Here is a 12,552-nt window from a genome sequence, read left to right as displayed (position 1 = left end):
CCAGGCCCTGTACAATGGTCGCCGTTGCAACTGGGTGCTATAGGAACCCAGCCCCTTACGCACCTACACCCTGCTTACATGGGTTACCGTGAACCCCGTGGGGTAACAGGGATCCCATGGAAAGTCAAAAATTCATCTGAGGCCCGAATTAGCGAAGTCTGACGCGCACTATCTTTCGCGCACTGCGTCATCATGACGTCACGGGGTTCTTAGGACCCCCTGGGGTTCTCAGGACCCCAGGGATCCACAGGATCCCATGGGTCAAAATGACCCCCCGGGTCACCCAGGACCCCAAGAATATATTGTTCCAAATCCGGGGTGAAAAATTTTCGACCAATATTTCGAGCTCTACTGTACCGCGACATTAACACGTATACCTGCAGTACTACACCGGTCACCGCGCTTAGCCTTCCGCGCCTATGACGTCAAAATTCTCTCTGGCTATCTCATCGAAGTGCCTAGTCCGAACAGGTGGGCGCCTAAAGTTCTTAAAAATTGCTGAAAACGCACATATTTACACTTAAATCCTGTTTAATCCATAAAACACTTAAATAGCAGTATCCGAACACCCCCCTGTTCGCACAAAAGCCGTTTGTAATAGCACCAATTGTCTTTAAGTAATTTATTAAGAAATTCTTTGGTGCCCCGGGCCCCCTAACTGATAGATCCTTTGCTGTTCTTCTTCAGGTTCACGGTTGTTGCGTCGACGCGAGCACTTTCTAGTTTTCTCATTGGCTGAAACACAGTTTCACGCATGCGCACTACCAAAAAAGTCGCCCGGAGTGTCGCGCTGTCTACTTCTGGCGTCTTTCCATGTTTCCTTCTCTTTACACGTGTTAATTTATTTTCCAAGTATCGTGATTTTATCGTAAATAAGTGTGTAAGTCGACTCACCAGTGTTGTGTTCAATACCTTGGGCTCTTGGAGTGTTCCTAGTGTGTGTCCTGTGACTCTTGTGCCGTACATAGTGTCCTGTTGTCTGTGTATATGTGTTATTGTGCCGTTGAACACGTGGACCCGCCATCTTGACTACCTCTTGTCTTGCACTATAAATTCGCCCTATCCACCTAGCTAACGCATGGTAGCCAAGGTTACTGTCTTTCATATTGTTCGTGTGAGTTCACCACATGTCATTTGTCTTTCAAAACCCTCATTATGTTGGGATACAGTGCTTTCATGTGCGGTGATGGAATCCCCCCTGTCACATTTCGAACCCGACCATATTTATTCCTCAGTTACTCACTTATTCATGATCCTTTTTCACAGATTTTCACTCAAACTGTATAATAAAATAAATAACAAAAAAACTGCGCATTCGAGTTTATTTCTCCGGCAAACCTTTCCCGCACTTTTCCCGGATTTTGGCCGGAGCGGACCCGGCACACGTCCTCTCGCTACGGCTGTCCGCACTGCTCTCGAACCTAACCCTAACCTAACCTAACCTAACCTTTTTTTTTTTTTTTTTTTTTACGTGGAGGAAATCTTCTAAAGACACCCCCCGCCCCCCTGGGGAGGGGCGGGAGGTAGTGCGGGATTTTTACCCGCTAAAACCTCCACGGTGGCCTGCACCGGGGCTATAGGGAGGGCCCCGGGACCTCTGACGAACACACCGGGTCCCTCCCACCCCTGGCGCGCTAGCGCCCCTTCTCGGGGGAGGGTCACACATTTGACCCTCCCCCATGTGCCATCTCCGCCGACATCGGGGGCCACGCCCGATGCCGGCACTCCTCGGGCCGCGTGCAATGGAAGCCGGGGCCCCAGCCCCGACCCCCTGCGGCCCTGCGGCCCTGCTTCAAACTTGCGGGGCCGCGCGATCTGTGTTGGGGGTGGGGCATGCCCCTCCCCAGTCCGCCACTTCTGGGGGAGGCGGTTGACTCCCCCTGCTGCTCCTCTTCGGGGGGAGCGGGCGCTCCCCCCATCCTCTCCCCGCGTTGGGGGCGGTGGGCCTGGTATGTAATATCTTCACGGCCCACCGCCCCTCCTCCCTCAGGTGACGCCGTCAGGGGGTCTCCCCCGGCGACACCCCCTCCTTCAGGGCGATGACGGACTCGCAGTAGTCCGCCCTCCACTGACTCTCGCCGGCGAGCATTGCTTTAACAACTGCCGCCGGCGAGAGGTCCACTCCAATCTCACACTGCAGGGCGTGGCGGGCCCGCGCAAACACAGGGCAGTCTGCCAAAGTGTGCTGCGCGGAGTCCCGCCCCGCCCCGCAGTGGTGACACGCTGCCGTCGCCTCTCTTCCGATCCGGTGCAGGTACTCACCGAAACAACCGTGTCCGGTGAGCACCTGGGTGATCCGGAATGTCATCGTCCCGTAGCCGCGGTCCCGCCATTTCTTTAGCACTGGCAGGACCGCCCCGACTGCTCGCTGGGCAGCGGCGCCGCTCTCCACTAACTCGCGGCGCCACCGACCCAGAGCTATTTGCCGGGACTGGCGCTTCACTCTCGCTATGGTTTCGGCCGTCTCTTCTGGCGGGGTCCCGTCCAGACGAAGGGCACGTAGACGCCAGAAGACCTTGGCGTCGCCCTCCGCCTGGAACTTGAAGGGGACTACCCCCGCCAGGGTCATCGCTGCCTCATAGGAGACCGTGTGGTACCCCCTTATGGCCCTGATGGCTCTCCGCCTCTCTACCCGGCGCAGAACTTGCTGGCTGCGTCGGGATGCCATCAGGGCGTCGGCCCAGATGGGCGACCCGTACAGGGCCATACTCCGCACGATCCCCACGTATAGGCGGCGAACCTTCTCGTTGGGCCCCCCGATGTTGGGCAGTAAACGGCCCAGGGCATTACTCGCCCTGTCCAACCGGGGGGCCAGACGGCCGAAGTGCTCCTCGAAGCGCCAGTGGCTGTCCAGGTGGAGGCCCAAATATTTGTGGCCTTTGCCCACCTGGACGTCGACATCTCCTACCCTGATCACCGACTGGGGCGGTGGCGCAACCCCACGCCGAGGCGTGTAAAACCACATCGCCTCGGTTTTGTGGGGTGCTATCTGAAGCCCCAGCCTCCGGATCGCTGCGGCGACGGCAGCTACTCCAATCTCAGCCAGGCGGCTGGTCCTATCCCACTCCCGACGGATGGCGAGCAGGTACATATCGTCAGCAAAGCACCTAACGCTCACCCCGGTCGGGAGTGCAACCCGCAGGACCGGGTCGTACCCCAAAATCCAAAGGTCCGGACCCGAAGCCGAACCCTGGGGTACGCCGCGGTCAACGTCCCTCTCGTACTCCGTGCCATCCCGGTCCGTGTATACTATTTTTCTGTCCCGGAGGAAGTCCCCGAATACCTTTCTCATGTAGGGGGGCACATTGTGTTCTACCAGTGCCCCCCTTATCGCCCCGTGGGGCAGGGTGTTAAAGGCGTTGACGATGTCAATCGAAACGCCCAACGCCACCCCGCCCCGGGACGTGGCCGAGTCGCAGCAGGAGCGCATCGACTGTATCGCGTCGATAGTGCTGCGCCCCCGCCTAAAGCCGTATTGCGACTCGGCCAAGTCGGGACCCTCCCGGGACAGATGCTGAACGAGGCGGGAAGACAAAATCCTCTCAAAGAGCTTCCCCACCTCGTCCAGCAGTACGATGGGCCGGTAGGCAGAGGGACTGTCTGCGGGCCGTCCATCCTTCTTTATAAGGACCAGCCGCCCAGTCTTCCACGGTTCTGGGAAGACTCCTTCCCTTAGACAGGCGCTGAAGAGACGTCTCAGTCTCGGACCGAGGACGCGCAAGGCCTTTACCCAGACACGGCCGGGGACGCCATCCGGGCCCGGAGCAGTGTTCCGGACCGACAGGCGTTTTATAGCCCCGGCCAGCTCCTCCTCAGTGACCCCCATATCGTCGGACCACTCTATCTGTTCGTGGTCCGGCGGGGGGCGGGTGTGGTCATCCTCGTCATGAGGAAATAACGTGTCCACGACCCGCCCCAATAGCTGGGGGTCGAGGCTCTCCGTCACGGGGGGCGCCCAGGGCCTTAGCTTGCCCATAACTAGCTTGTAGGGGCGCCCCCACGGATCCCTCTGCAGAGAGCCGAGGAGCTCATCCATCGCCTGGGATTTGGCCTCCCTGATGGCTGTCTGCAGGGCAACTACCAAGACTCGGTATTGCCCGTACAGATCATCCTCCCTCACTGGGTCGCGGTTCGACCGTCTTCTGCGGGCCCTTTGCCACTGGCGACGGGCGACCTGACAGTTTCGCCATAAGTCGGCGATTTCGCCCGTCCACCAGTAGACGGCCCGCTTGGGGAGGTTCTTGGCCCGGGGCATGGCGGTGTCACACACCGCCTTCATGGCTCCCCGGAACAACTCTACCTCCTCCCCGATGTCCGCGACCGGCCCGGCTGGTGTTGGAGGCCAGGCCAAAGCGAGGGCTGCAGCCATCAGCGCGTCCTCGTCCATCCTCTTCAGCGCCCATCTTAGCGGTGGTGGTCCACGCGCAGGGCGGCGGGTGGTGGTGGAGATGTCGAGGCGGATGTATAGATGATCACTCAACGTCTCCGCCTCCTCCACCACCCTCCATCTCTGCACCATACGTGCGGCCGGGGGAGTCGCGAATGACAAGTCGACTATTGACTCCCCCTGGGCACGCACGCAGGTGCTGACGGACCCCTCATTTAATAGGAGGAGCCCTAATCCCGCCGCCCAATCCTGGACCGCCTTGCCTCTCGCGTCTGTCCTCGGGGAGCCCCAAAGTGACGCATGGGCGTTAAAATCCCCGAGGACCAGCACTGGCCGGGGGGAACAACGGGAGACAAAGTCCCCCACCCGGTCCAGGTACTGTTCAAATTCGGCGAGAGGCCAACTGGGCGGGGCATAAAGCCCCACCACCGCTATGCTTCTCCAAGCTACTCCCACGTAGCCCCTACCGTGCTCCAGTGGAGCAGGGGGGGACCCTGGGGAGGCAATTATCGCCACGGAGCCGTCTTCGTCCCCAAACCAATCTGTTCTGTCGGGGACTCTGTACGGCTCCGCGGCTACCGCCAATCCAATTTTCCACTCGGCCAGGACGTGCAAAAATAGATCTTGGGCCCTGGCCGAGTGGTTCAAGTTGGCCTGTAGAATCGGGCCCTCAGGCCCCATAATCAGGCTTTGGTAGCCGCCTCCGCGGCACTACCTCCCGCCTTCCTGGCCTTGAGGTCTTTCTTACCTCCTTTCTTCCTTTCGGCAGCCTTAGGCTGCGTTGCCTGGGAGGGGGCTGTTCCTGCCCCCTCAGCGGCACTCTGCTTCTTCCTCCGGGAGGAGGGGGCACAAGCCTTAGCCCCCAATCGATGTCCCGTGGGTCGCCCCAGATCGGTGCATAAGGGGCACCGCGGGGTGGCGCTGCACTTGGCGGCCACATGTCCCGACTCGCCGCAAGCGTAGCAGCGGTCGGAACGATCGGCTTCGCATGTGCACCGCTGCCTAACATGGCCTCTTTCGAGGCAGCGGAAACACTGCAGTGGCCGCGGTGGCAGCGCCTGAATCCTGGCCGAGGACCACCCGACCAAGATCCTCCCGGAGGCAGTGATCCTGGCAAGTGCCGCAAGAGGGCACCTCGCCCACACCGTACCCATCCTCTGGGGGGAATTTCTGATCTCCCCCACTTTAATATCCTCGGGGGAGCATTCCCCCACTACGGCCAATGCGGCCGCCACCTCCGCCGTGGTGACGGAGTCCCCGGGGATTTCGAGGACCAGCCCCCCCGTCCTGGCCCTTCTGGGCTTAAGGGCCGTAATGCCAAGCTCCCCCAGATTGACCCGCTCCCGGGCTCGCAGCATGGCTTCCGCGTAGGAGATTTGTGCTCCGGGAGCGATGGTCATGGTGACCGCCGCCGTCCTTGGCGGACGCTGCGCCTTTCCCATTGCGGGGGGAGTGGCATTCGAGGGGGGTGGCTTCTTGGCCGCCCCCTTCCCGCTCCTCTGCTTCGCCATCTTTCCGCCCTCAGGCCCCGCTGGGGGCTTTCCAGGCGCTGCCTCCTCCTTCCCCTTCTTCTTGGCGGTCGCCTTGGCGCGGCGGCCGACCACAGCGGTCTACGCCTCCTGCTGTCGGGTCTCCTCCTGAATGAGGGCCATTCGTGCCTCCACGAGCGAGGGAAGGGTCGTTGATGTTGAGGTGGCGGTTGCGGGGTTTGGCGTGTTTGGCCCCGCCTTCTTCCCTCTCTTCGTCTCCCCCTTTCTTGGTGTTGGCAGAGGGGTGGCCAGCATAGGCGCCGCCTTCCCAGCCGTCTCCGCCCTCCTGGGAGCGGACTGCACAGCCGCAATGGCCGCCCTAAATTCTTCCCTGAGCCCGGACACGAGAGACGCTATTTCTCTCATTATGTCGGGCTCAGGGTCGCTAATCTCTTTTCCCCCCTTTTTTCTTGGTGCCGCCGCAGCCATGAGTCGTACCCTCTCCTCCGGGGGTAGAACCACATCCTCGACCACCCGGATTCGAGAGCTGGAAGCACCAGTTACGCCGATCGAGGGTGGGTCTGGTGGGAGCGGACGGTCCTCCTCCCTCCTCCCCTTCTCCTCCGCCTCTTCGCCAGACAAAGGGGAGTCAGGCCTCGCGGCTCTTTTCGCGACCCCTGAGCTTTCCGGGAGCGGGGCCTCTATGGCCGAGACCCGTGTGGTGATCTCGGCCAGACTGCGTTGCAGAACCGCGATCTGCGCCTTCTGTGCCTTCAGCTGTTCCTCCCTCTGCTGCAGCTGGCGTCGCAGCTCCTGCAGCTCCTGGCTCGCTCTGGCTGGGGCGGCTCTTAGACCCGTCTCCGTGTGGATCGCCCGGAGATTGCGGGCAGCCACACGAAGCATGCGCACGAAGGTGCCCTTGAGTCCCTTGGAGCTGCCGGGCAACCTTTTCGACGTCGCGGACAAACTCCAGAGACTGCGCCACCAAGTCTGCCTTTGGGGCCTTTTTGTATTCCTCGGCAAGCTCTTCCTCGTCGGGGAGGGGCAAGGCGCTCCGGCTCGGCACCGGGGGGTCTTCTCCCGGATCCGCAATTCTCTTTTGGGCCAGTAATTCGAGCTCCTGGCGCCGCAGCTCGATGACCCGTTGCTTCTCCCGCGCCACGCCGATATAATCTCCCGTCGTCGGCGGGCGGCCCCTTTTCCCCCGGCGACGGCTGTCCAGCGACGCGGCGGACGCATAGGACTCGTCCGAGTCCGCGTCACTGAGGCGCGAGGAGCCAGCCGCCTCCGAACAGGCCGGAGAAACGGCGGCCCTCCTCCTGGTCGGCCGCAGCTGCGGCCACGCCTCCTCGGCCCTCTGGAGCCTGATGACCGGCTGAGAGGGCAGGCCGGGCTTCATCCCGGCAGAGTTAAGCGTACCAGTAGTATTACTGGACGCAGCGGCCTGGTCGTCCACCGCTGACATCCCACGGTTGTCGGATGACGACGAAGAGGGGGCCCGCTTGACCACCCCCTCAACGCCGGTACTGGGGTGTCCCTCCCCTGCACCGTAAACGAAAGTTTTTTGAGGTGTATTCTCCATGGTAATTATGTAGTGAGTTTCCCGAGAGTCACTAGCTCGCTCCTCCTCCAGACCAATGCTGCCAGGCGCATTGGTAGACACCGGGGCCTGGCGCTCCACCGCCGGTGCCTCGCGGTCGTCGGATAACGACATAGAGGGGGCCCGCTCAACCATCACCTCTACGCCGGTACTGGGAGTTCCGAGGCTCCCTGCACCGTAAGCTTCTACATCTTTTGTTCGTCCTGTCATATTTAATAAATGTAGAATTTACCATGGAATGCCGGTCCGTCAACGAATATCCTGTCCCCGCGACACAGCCAACCTTTTCGCCTCTCCGACCCAGGCCTTACCGGCATGGGAGGCCCTGCCAGGGTCCGTAGACCCCGCCGGCATCACCCCGGGTCATCCGCGAGGTTACTTCGGCAGGCAAGCGACGCGCCCCTTTTAGTCGCCTTTTCCGACAGGCAGGGGTTACCGTGGCTGAATTCTTGCCCACAGCCACAGGGGCGGGGTAACATTCCCCGAGTGTTTGGTCCGCGGGAGCTATTTTATTTCACTCCTACCCTCCACGCGCTCCGAAGAGGCGTGGCGAGCATTCCCCTATCCGCCACCTGGGGACGCGCCACGTCGGGGTATCACCTCCCCGCCTACCTGGACAACCAGGCAGGTTCGTGGAACCTAACCTAACCTAACCTAACCTAACCTAACCTAACCTAACCTAAAGTTCGTTATTTTGGCTAAACGGAGCGAAAATCTGCCTTTATACCATCACGGACGTTAGTTCAATAGCGTTTAACGATCGATCCACGGTACAGAATGCAAAAATATGATTGTTAAAATTTTCGACTAATCGGTTCTAAGAGGCGAAGCAATACGCCGCTGGGACTTTGAAATATTTCGGAGCGCACCTAAAGTTCGTTATTTTGGCTAAACGGAGCGAAAATCTGCATTTATACCATCACGGACGTTAGTTTAATAGCGTTTAACGATGGATCCACGGTACAGAATGCAAAAATATGATTGTTAAAATTTTCGACTAATCGGTTCTAAGAGGCGAAGCAATACGCCGCTGGGACTTTGAAATATTTCGGAGCGCACCTAAAGTTCGTTATTTTGGCTAAACGGAGCGAAAATCTGCATTTATACCATCACGGACGTTAGTTCAATAGCGTTTAACGATCGATCCACGGTACAGAATGCAAAAATATGATTGTTAAAATTTTCGACTAATCGGTTCTAAGAGGCGAAGCAATACGCCGCTGGGACTTTGAAATATTTCGGAGCGCACCTAAAGTTCGTTATTTTGGCTAAACGGAGCGAAAATCTGCATTTATACCATCACGGACGTTAGTTTAATAGCGTTTAACGATGGATCCACGGTACAGAATGCAAAAATATGATTGTTAAAATTTTCGACTAATCGGTTCTAAGAGGCGAAGCAATACGCCGCTGGGACTTTGAAATATTTCGGAGCGCACCTAAAGTTCGTTATTTTGGCTAAACGGAGCGAAAATCTGCATTTATACCATCACGGACGTTAGTTTAATAGCGTTTAACGATGGATCCACGGTACAGAATGCAAAAATATGATTGTTAAAATTTTCGACTAATCGGTTCTAAGAGGCGAAGCAATACGCCGCTGGGACTTTGAAATATTTCGGAGCGCACCTAAAGTTCGTTATTTTGGCTAAACGGAGCGAAAATCTGCATTTATACCATCACGGACGTTAGTTTAATAGCGTTTAACGATGGATCCACGGTACAGAATGCAAAAATATGATTGTTAAAATTTTCGACTTATCGGTTCTAAGAGGCGAAGCAATACGCCGCTGGGACTTTGAAATGTTTCGGAGCGCACCTAAAGTTCGTTATTTTGGCTAAACGGAGCGAAAATCTGCATTTATACCATCACGGACGTTAGTTTAATAGCGTTTAACGATGGATCCACGGTACAGAATGCAAAAATATGATTGTTAAAATTTTCGACTAATCGGTTCTAAGAGGCGAAGCAATACGCGGCTGGGACTTTGAAATATTTCGGAGCGCACCTAAAGTTCGTTATTTTGGCTAAACGGAGCGAAAATCTGCATTTATACCATCACGGACGTTAGTTTAATAGCGTTTAACGATGGATCCACGGTACAGAATGCAAAAATATGATTGTTAAAATTTTCGACTAATCGGTTCTAAGAGGCGAAGCAATACGCCGCTGGGACTTTGAAATATTTCGGAGCGCACTTAAAGTTCGTTATTTTGGCTAAACGGAGCGAAAATCTGCATTTATACCATCACGGACGTTAGTTCAATAGCGTTTAACGATCGATCCACGGTACAGAATGCAAAAATATGATTGTTAAAATTTTCGACTAATCGGTTCTAAGAGGCGAAGCAATACGCCGCTGGGACTTTGAAATATTTCGGAGCGCACCTAAAGTTCGTTATTTTGGCTAAACGGAGCGAAAATCTGCATTTATACCATCACGGACGTTAGTTTAATAGCGTTTAACGATGGATCCACGGTACAGAATGCAAAAATATGATTGTTAAAATTTTCGACTAATCGGTTCTAAGAGGCGAAGCAATACGCCGCTGGGACTTTGAAATATTTCGGAGCGCACCTAAAGTTCGTTATTTTGGCTAAACGGAGCGAAAATCTGCATTTATACCATCACGGACGTTAGTTTAATAGCGTTTAACGATGGATCCACGGTACAGAATGCAAAAATATGATTGTTAAAATTTTCGACTAATCGGTTCTAAGAGGCGAAGCAATACGCCGCTGGGACTTTGAAATATTTCGGAGCGCACCTAAAGTTCGTTATTTTGGCTAAACGGAGCGAAAATCTGCATTTATACCATCACGGACGTTAGTTTAATAGCGTTTAACGATGGATCCACGGTACAGAATGCAAAAATATGATTGTTAAAATTTTCGACTTATCGGTTCTAAGAGGCGAAGCAATACGCCGCTGGGACTTTGAAATGTTTCGGAGCGCACCTAAAGTTCGTTATTTTGGCTAAACGGAGCGAAAATCTGCATTTATACCATCACGGACGTTAGTTTAATAGCGTTTAACGATGGATCCACGGTACAGAATGCAAAAATATGATTGTTAAAATTTTCGACTAATCGGTTCTAAGAGGCGAAGCAATACGCGGCTGGGACTTTGAAATATTTCGGAGCGCACCTAAAGTTCGTTATTTTGGCTAAACGGAGCGAAAATCTGCATTTATACCATCACGGACGTTAGTTTAATAGCGTTTAACGATGGATCCACGGTACAGAATGCAAAAATATGATTGTTAAAATTTTCGACTAATCGGTTCTAAGAGGCGAAGCAATACGCCGCTGGGACTTTGAAATATTTCGGAGCGCACTTAAAGTTCGTTATTTTGGCTAAACGGAGCGAAAATCTGCATTTATACCATCACGGACGTTAGTTTAATAGCGTTTAACGATGGATCCACGGTACAGAATGCAAAAATATGATTGTTAAAATTTTCGACTAATCGGTTCTAAGAGGCGAAGCAATACGCCGCTGGGACTTTGAAATATTTCGGAGCGCACCTAAAGTTCGTTATTTTGGCTAAACGGAGCGAAAATCTGCATTTATACCATCACGGACGTTAGTTTAATAGCGTTTAACGATGGATCCACGGTACAGAATGCAAAAATATGATTGTTAAAATTTTCGACTTATCGGTTCTAAGAGGCGAAGCAATACGCCGCTGGGACTTTGAAATGTTTCGGAGCGCACCTAAAGTTCGTTATTTTGGCTAAACGGAGCGAAAATCTGCATTTATACCATCACGGACGTTAGTTTAATAGCGTTTAACGATGGATCCACGGTACAGAATGCAAAAATATGATTGTTAAAATTTTCGACTAATCGGTTCTAAGAGGCGAAGCAATACGCGGCTGGGACTTTGAAATATTTCGGAGCGCACCTAAAGTTCGTTATTTTGGCTAAACGGAGCGAAAATCTGCATTTATACCATCACGGACGTTAGTTTAATAGCGTTTAACGATGGATCCACGGTACAGAATGCAAAAATATGATTGTTAAAATTTTCGACTAATCGGTTCTAAGAGGCGAAGCAATACGCCGCTGGGACTTTGAAATATTTCGGAGCGCACTTAAAGTTCGTTATTTTGGCTAAACGGAGCGAAAATCTGCATTTATACCATCACGGACGTTAGTTCAATAGCGTTTAACGATCGATCCACGGTACAGAATGCAAAAATATGATTGTTAAAATTTTCGACTAATCGGTTCTAAGAGGCGAAGCAATACGCCGCTGGGACTTTGAAATATTTCGGAGCGCACCTAAAGTTCGTTATTTTGGCTAAACGGAGCGAAAATCTGCATTTATACCATCACGGACGTTAGTTTAATAGCGTTTAACGATGGATCCACGGTACAGAATGCAAAAATATGATTGTTAAAATTTTCGACTAATCGGTTCTAAGAGGCGAAGCAATACGCCGCTGGCACTTTGAAATATTTCGGAGCGCACCTAAAGTTCGTTATTTTGGCTAAACGGAGCGAAAATCTGCATTTATACCATCACGGACGTTAGTTTAATAGCGTTTAACGATGGATCCACGGTACAGAATGCAAAAATATGATTGTTAAAATTTTCGACTTATCGGTTCTGGATCACTGAAAAATCAAAAAAAATTATTAATTTTGATTAATTAAATTACATATGTAGTTTTATATTGTTATAGTCTCGTATTTGTTAATGTTTTGTCGTAAGAAAATGCAAAAATATCGTTTTAATGTTTTCGTCTCATCGGTTCTGGATCGCTGAAAAATCAAAAAAAAATATTAATTTTGATTAATTAAATTACAAATGGAGTTTTATATTGCTATAGTCGCTTATTTGTTAATGTTTTACCGTAAGAAAATGCAAAAATATCGTTTTAATATTTTCATCTCATCGGTTCTGGGCGGTTTTAAAATTTTTTAAAATATTAATTAAACCCATGATTTACATGAGAATGTGAATTTATTATGTCCTGCATGTTAATTTATTAATTTTCATGTATAGAACGTTATAAAATGAAAGGATATGTTCGACGATATTTTCAGTCTAAGTTTTACCGTGCCGGCGGGATGGTACGCTCTCAC

This window comes from Osmia lignaria, unplaced genomic scaffold, assembly GCF_051020975.1.
Source record: "Osmia lignaria lignaria isolate PbOS001 unplaced genomic scaffold, iyOsmLign1 scaffold0001, whole genome shotgun sequence".
In the NCBI taxonomy this organism is placed as follows: domain Eukaryota; kingdom Metazoa; phylum Arthropoda; class Insecta; order Hymenoptera; family Megachilidae; genus Osmia; species Osmia lignaria.
The sequence above is the reverse complement of the archived record's forward strand: the minus strand, read 5'-3'. Positions refer to the sequence as shown.